The 7,975-nt window shown below is 38.9% G+C and overlaps 1 long non-coding RNA gene across 1 annotated transcript; it reads right to left on the bottom strand.

Annotated features, from left to right (window-relative positions):
* Nucleotides 1-243: 243 nt before the first annotated feature.
* LOC142166956 (uncharacterized) lies at nucleotides 244-1,664 on the bottom strand. Its single transcript, XR_012697470.1, has 2 exons — nucleotides 1,484-1,664; nucleotides 244-662 (listed from the first exon to the last, which is right to left on the bottom strand). It is a non-coding gene; the product is annotated as an uncharacterized LOC142166956 (long non-coding RNA).
* Nucleotides 1,665-7,975: the final 6,311 nt, after the last annotated feature.

Raw genomic sequence — 7,975 nt, forward strand, 5'->3', positions numbered from 1 at the left:
AATTAAATTAGGATACGTTGTCTATATCACACGGCTCTTTCCTAAATCATGCGTGAATACAAGATATTTTGTGTACTGACGTGCCTTTCTTTTAGTTATGCATAAATCCCGAACAAATTAAAGAAAAAGAAAAAAACCACCATGATAATAATAATAAAGAAAAGCAAAAAAAAAAAAAAAAAAAAGGGAAAAAGAATCCACCAATCAATATCCTACAACACAGAAGAAAGAAAAAAGCTATACTTTTGTTCCTTCAATCTTTTTCTGTTCCTCTACAATTGAATTAGAAAAACAGGGCTCTCAATACAGATTACAGAGTCATCAATTGGCTAATTGAGTTATACAGACAACTCATAACAGGAACAAGAAATGAAAAATCAATAACCCCAAATAACAAAGAAAAAGATAAAATTCAAGAAAATGGGTAATTACTAATTATCATACAAATTCATTTTTTTCCTCTGATATTTCCTATAAATCCGTCAAAATTTTTACTGCCTCTTGTAAAAAAATCAAGATCGCCGAAATTACACTTATCTGTGAGCAGTGACCAACGTCTCAATAAATCTTAATCCATCAAATTTTGGAGCAAATTTATCTGAAGATGCAGGTGCTGACACTGACTTTGAAGAGTTTCCATCCTTCTTCTTCAAACTATCATCCTGAATTATTTAATTTTTTTCCAAAAAGAAGAATAAAAAATTAAGCTTTTTCATTCTACAAAAAAAGGGACCGAAATTCAAGGGATTTAAAAATAAAATATAAAATAAAAAGCGTTTTTTCCATGCCACAAAATTTTAGTTAGGAGATGCGAAATTTTCTTTAGTACCAAAATAATTAAGAATTGGCCGATTCAAATAGAGTAATTACTTTTGACTCTAACCATATCCATTAGTAAAAATTATACTCAATTTTTTTTACTCAATGAATATATATATATATATATATATATATATATATATATATATATATATATATATATATATATATATATATATATTAAGTAGCTAAAATTATATTAAATCTAAATCAATTATATCACAAATAACTAGTTAGCACAATTGTACACTATATCTAGTGGCGTGAAGCAACTTTTGAGTCTTTATACCACGAAAATTCCGCATCAATAAAATTCAACCGTTTATATATAACCAGAAATAATTATTTTTATCCTATTTTGCAGAATATAATTTTATGAAAGCATTCAATTAAACTATCTCCTAGCTCCGCCCTGTTAATCAAATGATTTAAAATTATAGATCTGTTTCAAAGTTTTGGTCAAGAAAAACAACAAGTGGAGAAGGTAATCTTACGCGGACCTTATCCCTATATTGTAAAGTTAAAGATGCGATTTTCAATAGACCTCGGTTCAAGGTAAGCATAAACATAACAGTTTAGAAAACGGGAAAGAAAAGAGAAAATCACAAAGAAAAATACTCCAGTTTTAACAGAATTAAGGGTAAAAGAGAAGGAAATTTTTTACCTGATGACGAGAAATTCGAACTTTAGAAGAAGAAGAAGAAGTAGAAGAAGAAATAGCAGTTGCAGAAGCTGCAATTACAGAGGCAATAAAAATTCCTGATTTCTTCATTTGAGAGGAAGGGGAAATTTTGGGGGATTTTCCGGCGGAAAATTTTCCTGATTTTTTTGGTAGAAGATGAGGTGGGGAAAAGGAAGAAAATAATTGGATGAATTTATAGGAAGGGGAAGGAATTGGACAGGCTATATATGGGACCCACTACACACTGTCAGTATTCAGATTTAAGTACGCGGCAACTATTCTCTTCCCGACATTTTCGGCCTTAAATCCTTTGTTTGACTTGCGCATTTTCTATATTTTGATAGCTGAATAAAAACGCCATTCACAATTTTCTTACTTTTTTGTCCTTTTAATAAATCCGTGATAACTTCTTCTGGAAAAGTAACATGAATTAAAACGATTCCATTTAAATACGAGAGGTCGATCTAAGATTTAAACTTTATAGTTTGAGATATTTTAAATTCACTGTTCATTTGATTTCTTGTTCAGAACATATTATTTGCACGTATCTAACTTTTTTTTTAACACATAGTTGTAGTTACTTAGTTTGGTTAAACTCAATCGCTGCACTATACATCCGTTTACATGCAGATCCAAAATTTGAACTTTAGAAGTTCATATTAGCAATTTTATAATATTTCATCTAATTTAATGGGTTTAAATTTATTATTTTTATATATATTTAATTAGACAAAATATATGGTATGAACAAAAGTTATGAATTCATATGACCCCTATCTAAACTCATAGCTTCTACATTAAGTATGCCCCTGCACCTGTCACTGGTTAATGTAAAGAATATAAACATCATATTTAATTCAATCTCAAAAACTAATTCAAAAAGTAAAAAAATACTCGATACCATATAGTAGCAAAACAACAATGTATGCCCTCAGCCTCAACCAACACATAACTCTTAATAGTATCAGTTATCACAAGATCATAGGAAATTGAACTTGCACACGGCAATTCAAATTTTAGTCTTTTAGTTAGTTGATCGTATCGTTGGAGACAAGCTAGAGTAACGAGTAGGAAGCTTCAACCAACTAAATTATTTTTGCAAGTTTTTAAATAAAAACAGCTTTTAGAAAAAGAAGCTTTTAAAAAAAGAAAAAAAAGTGTTTTAATACAAGTATTTCATAAAAATTTCCAAATAGATGCACATTGGGACTCTACTTTTCCGGAGGTATTCGAAACTAATAGGTTGATCTTTATTTATTAAGGAACAAACCAAATCGTCACACGTGTATGGATGCAGTTAGTCCACGACAGCTTCCGTTGTGTTTCACATGTTCACTAGGATTTTAAGGGAGGTGGTCCATTTGAGCGACAGCGGGGGAGTTAAAAGCGACTCGTAACATTGGTCAGGGCTTGTCTAGTGCGGTTTATATTTTTTATGTAGTTTGCACGTTATTACACAAATAAAAATTTATCCAATGCACATAAAGTGCTCACCATAGAGTGTTCAGCCGAAAGGCAAAGGCTGTGGCAGAAATTATAGCGGCTGCGGGTTTCCCCTCTTACCAAAAAAATATTGTTAGGCCACTTCCAACCATTGCCTCCATTTTCTCCTCTAAAATGAAGTAAAATTACTGCAACCATTACTCTATTTTTTACTATAAAAAAGAATATTCTATTTTATATTTTTCTTTCTCTTCAATATTATATTATTATCTTTTATTTAAATTTTATTTTCTTATTTCTATTAAATAAATTCTATCTTTTTTTCTTTTTTACATATTCATCACATATAATTTAATATAAAATTATTTTATACCATAAAATTTTAAATAATATGATTTGTAAGCAAATATTATAGATCATATATATTAACGGATAATTCAAATAAAAGTAAAATTATAGAGATACAAGATAATTAAATGCATATTATATTATGGTAAAATTCAGATTAAATATTACATAAATATTCAATTTCCACCTCTAATATGCTCCCATAAATGAAATTGATTTATGTAAAAATAACTTATAATAAAATTAACTTACAATTTTACATAAAAATAATAAATGCACGAAAATTAATTTATCAAAACTATATGCCAAAGTTAAGATGTAAAATTAATATTATAAAGATATTACATAAACATAATTAGGTAAAACAGTAACCTTCAGTAGCACCCCAGTAGCGACACTTCGGCATCTGCTGCTTTGCCGTCGCTGTCGCCGCCGCAGTTGCTGTTACAGGTAAGTCCACTTCTCTCTTTCCAGCAGACGGCCTTGATGCCTTTCCACATTTTTACCATGAACTTGCCCTTCTTCTTCTTCTTCTTCTCTCTCTCTCTCTCTCTCTCTCTCTCTCTCTCTCTCTCTCTCTCTCTCTCTCTCTCTCTCTTCTCTCTCTTCTCTCCGCCGTCCGGAGTCGGGACGTGCGTGTTCCAGGCGAGTTGGTGCAACTCCGGCGACCCTTGATTTCCGGCGACCCTTCTGCTTTTGCTTTTTCCGGCGACCATCCGCTCCATCTTCTTCTTCCCCTCTCTCTCTTTCCCTCTCTCTCCCCCTCCCTTGTGTGTGTGTGGGTGCGTCTATTTCTTTGGACAGGTACAGCTTCTTCCCGGCGAGGACGGACTATTTCCCGGTGTGTTAAGATTGCCGGCAAGTTTCGTAAATTCTGGCGATTTTCGAACAGCTTTCCGGCGGGACACAACAGGACTTGCAAGTGCTCTTTGAGCAGATCCGACACGCTTAGGAAAACTTGCTCCAGGTTCTTTCGTTCTATATCTGGTACTCGTGGTATCAGTATTTTTATTGTATTTTTTCTGCTCGCGGGAGTTGGTACCTCCCGTTTTCCAGTTTCCCTTTGTTGTGTGAGTTAAATTGCTAACACCTTACCCCGTACTAGTTTATTTACCGTATTAGTGTGCATGTTGTTGCAACTTGTATTCTTCTGGTTTGGTCTGTTGCCTTGTGTGATAGTGATTCCCCTTACTCTGTCGTAGGTAGAGTGGCTGTGGTCTGGGATGGTCGAGTGAGGTCATGTCCTCGGGGGAACGGGGGTGGGGCGGGAGGTAGGGCAGGGTTTAGGGGGTGGGGCGGGAGGCAAGGTAGGTAAAGGGAACAAGGGTGTCTGTAGGTTGAGAATTGGGTCATGGAACGTAGGTACATTGACGAGTAAATCTATAGAGTTGGTGAAGATCCTTCAGAAGAGAAGGGTCAATATAGCATGTGTCCAGGAGACAAGGTGGGTAGGGTCGAGGGCGAGGGACGTGGACGGGTATAAGCTTTGGTACTGAGGAGTCCAGAAAGGTAAGAATGGAGTGGGCATCTTGGTGGATAGGGAAATTAGAGAGTCTGTGGTTGAGGTTAGACGAGTAAATGATAGATTGATGATTATTAAGTTGGTAGTTAGAGAGTGAACCTTAAACATCATTAGCGCCTATGCGCCGCATGTGGGCCTAGATGAGGAGGTTAAACGGCGCTTCTGGGAAGGGTTAGATGAGATTGTGCGCCAGGTCCCGCCTGCTGAGAAGCTATTCATATGAGGGGATTTCAATGGGCATATTGGGTCGACCGCAGGTGGTTATGGCGAGGTGCATGGAGGCTTCGGTTTTGGGGAGAGGAACGGAGGAGGTACATCATTGTTGGACTTCGCTAAGGCTTTTGGTTTGGTGATTGCGAACTCTAGCTTTCGGAAGAGGGAGGGGCATTTGGTTACTTTTCAAAATGCGGTGGCGAAGACCCAGATTGACTATCTCCTCCTCAGGAGGTGTAACAGAGGGTTGTGCAAGGATTGCAAGGTAATTTCGGGTGAGATACTCGCGACGCAGCATAGGCTCTTGGTGATGGACGTTGGTATTATGTTAAAGAGAAGGAAAAGGTCTACTCGAGGAAGACCGAGAATCAGGTGGGGAGCCTTAACTAAGGATAAAGCCCAAGCATTGGAGGGGCGGTTGTCGGCTTTGGGAGCTTGGAGGAGCAGTGGTGACGCGAGCACTATGTGATCAGCGACAACAGACTATATTAGGGAGGCTGCGAGAGAGGTGTTAGGGGTCTCGACGGGGGTCTCTGGTGGACATAAAGGAGACTGGTGGTGGAATGAAGTGGTCCAAGGTAAAGTGAAAGCAAAGAAGGCGGCGTACTGAAGTTAGTAGAGAGCATAGGTAAGGAGGAGAGGCGAGTGTGCATGGAGAGGTATAAGGCAGCTAGGAAGGAGGCTAAGCTGGCGGTCACAGAGGCTAAGACTGCGGCTTATGGTCGTATGTACGAGGAATTGGGGGAAAAAGGTGGGGAGAAGAAGTTATTCCGGCTGGCCAAGTTGAGAGAGATGAAGGCTTGGGATTTGGACCAAGTGAGATGCATCAATGACAAAGATGGTAGAGTATTAAAGGAAGATGCCCAGATTAAGAGGAGATGACAGACTTACTTTCATAAACTTCTGAATGAAGAAGGGGTTCAGGATATTGTGCTAGGAGAATTGGAGCATTCCGAGAGTCACCATGACTTTGGGTACTGCAGGCGTATCGAGGTTGAGGAGGTCGTGGGAGCTATGCGTAAGATGAGTAGTGGCAGAGAGACCGGGCCAGATGAGATTCTGGTGGAATTTTGGAAGTGTGTGGGGAGAGTAGGTTTGGAGTGGTTGACTAGGTTGTTTAATATTATTTTTAAGGGAAAAAGGATGCCGGATGAGTGAAGGTGGAGTACGGTGGTTCCATTGTATAAGAACAAATATGATATCCAGAGTTGTAACAATTATAGGGGTATCAAATTACTGAGTCATACCATAAAAGTGTGGGAGAGGGTGGTTGAAGTGAGGGTGAGGATGACAGTGTCTGTATCCGACAACCAGTTTGGGTTCATGCCGGGTCGTTCGACTACAGAAGTTATACACCTTGTTAGAAGGTTGGTGGAACTATACAGAGAGAGGAAGAAGGATCTGCACATGGTGTTTATTGACCTAGAGAAAGCGTATGACAAGGTTCCTAGAGAAATTCTCTGGAGATGCCTGGAGGCAAAAGGTGTGTCGGTTCCCTACATTATGGTGATTAAGGACATGTATGATGGGGCTAAGACTCGGGTTAGGATAGAAGGAGGCGACTCTGAGCATTTTTCGGTTGTAATGAGGTTACACCAAGGTTCTGCGCTCAGTCTGTTCCTATTCTCCTTGATGACGGACGCGTTAACACACCATATTCAAGGGGATGTGCCATGGTGCATGCTATTCGCCGATGACATAGTTCTGATTGATGAGTCGCGAGCCGGTGTTAACGCGAGGCTGGAGGTTTGGAGACAGGCTCTTGAGTCTAAGGGTTTCAAGCTGAGCAGGACGAAGACGGATTACCTAGAGTGCAAATTCAGCGCTGAGCCAAGGGAAGTGGGCATGGATGTGAGGCTTGATTCGCAGGTCATCCCGAGTAGAGGTAGCTTCAAGTACCTTGGTTCGGTTATCCAGGGGGAGGGAAGATCGACGAGGATGTCACACACCGTATTGGGGTAGGATGGATGAAGTGTAAGTTAGCATCTGGAGTCCTCTGTGACAAGAGAGTGCCACCGATACTCAAAGGTAAGTTTTATAAAGCGGTGGTTAGACCGGCCATAATGTATGGGGCTGAGTGTTAGCCCGTTAAGAACTCACATATCCAGAAGATGAAAGTAGCAGAAATGAGAATTTTGCGGTGGATGTGCGGGCACACTAGGATAGATAAAATTAGGAATGATGATATTCGGGAGAAGGTGCATGTGGCTCCCATTGATGACAAGATGCGGGAAGCGAGGCTTAGATGGTTCGGACATGTTCAGAGGAGAAACCCAGATGTTCTAGTACAGAGGTGTGAGCAGCTGATTGCGGAGGGCATGAGAAGAGGTAGATGGCGACCTAAGAAGTATTGGGGAGAGGTGATCAGGCAGGATATTGCGAGGCTCCAGATTTCCGAGGACATAACACTTGATAGGAAGATGTGGAGGTCGAGTATTATGGTTGTAGGTTAGGAGGTAGTTGAGTCGTGCCTTAATTCGTACCATAGTGAGACTAGCCATGTAGGATTTTTGTCTAAGATAGCTAGTGGGAATGTTGTGGCTTTCTATTTTGCTTTTCAATGCATGTCCTATTTACTAGCTATCGCTTTTGCTTTGCATCTTTCTTCTAGATTTCATGGTGTTCCTATTTTTCTTATGACTGTTATGGTGATACTAATATTTACTACTATTGTCTCCCTTTGCTTTGCATCTTTCTTCTGGATTTCATGGTGTTCCTATTTATCCTATGATTGTTGTTGTGATACTAATATTGTCTCCCTTTTTGTCCTTTTGTCTTTTTATTTTTTGAGCCGAGGATCTTTCGGAAATAGCCTCTCTACTCCTTCGGGGTAGGGGTAAAGTCTGCGTACACACTACCCTCCCCAGACCCCATTAGTAAAATTTTACTGGGTTGTTGTTAAAGAGATAAATTAAACAAGTTAAATAATAAAAATAATAATAAAATAT

Source organism: Nicotiana tabacum, chromosome 12 (genome assembly GCF_000715075.1).
Source record: "Nicotiana tabacum cultivar K326 chromosome 12, ASM71507v2, whole genome shotgun sequence".
NCBI lineage: Eukaryota > Viridiplantae > Streptophyta > Magnoliopsida > Solanales > Solanaceae > Nicotiana > Nicotiana tabacum.